Source organism: Pterocles gutturalis, unplaced genomic scaffold (genome assembly GCF_000699245.1).
Source record: "Pterocles gutturalis isolate BGI_N339 unplaced genomic scaffold, ASM69924v1 scaffold477, whole genome shotgun sequence".
Classification (NCBI taxonomy): Eukaryota; Metazoa; Chordata; class Aves; order Pterocliformes; family Pteroclidae; genus Pterocles; species Pterocles gutturalis.
The window spans coordinates 1-255 of record NW_010114889.1 but is presented as its reverse complement, the minus strand read 5'-3'; positions in this window follow the sequence as shown (position 1 = coordinate 255).

Below are 255 nucleotides of genomic sequence, written 5' to 3'. Positions count from 1 at the left end.
GCAGGCTCTGCAGGACACCAGGGCGCAGAGGCTTTGTGTCTGTGAATTTGCTTTGTCACCAGTCACTGTCACTAAGGGAAATACACTTATGATTGATAAAGCAACTGTGTGCATATTTAATTTTTAAAATTTTTTTTAGTACCGGTACCAAGTATCCGTATTTCACTTGAAGCGCCACGGTACAGCTCGTTGAGCTGCTCCCAGGGCGAGGTCAGTCGATGGATGAATACTCTCCCTGGAGCTGATCCCTGTCAC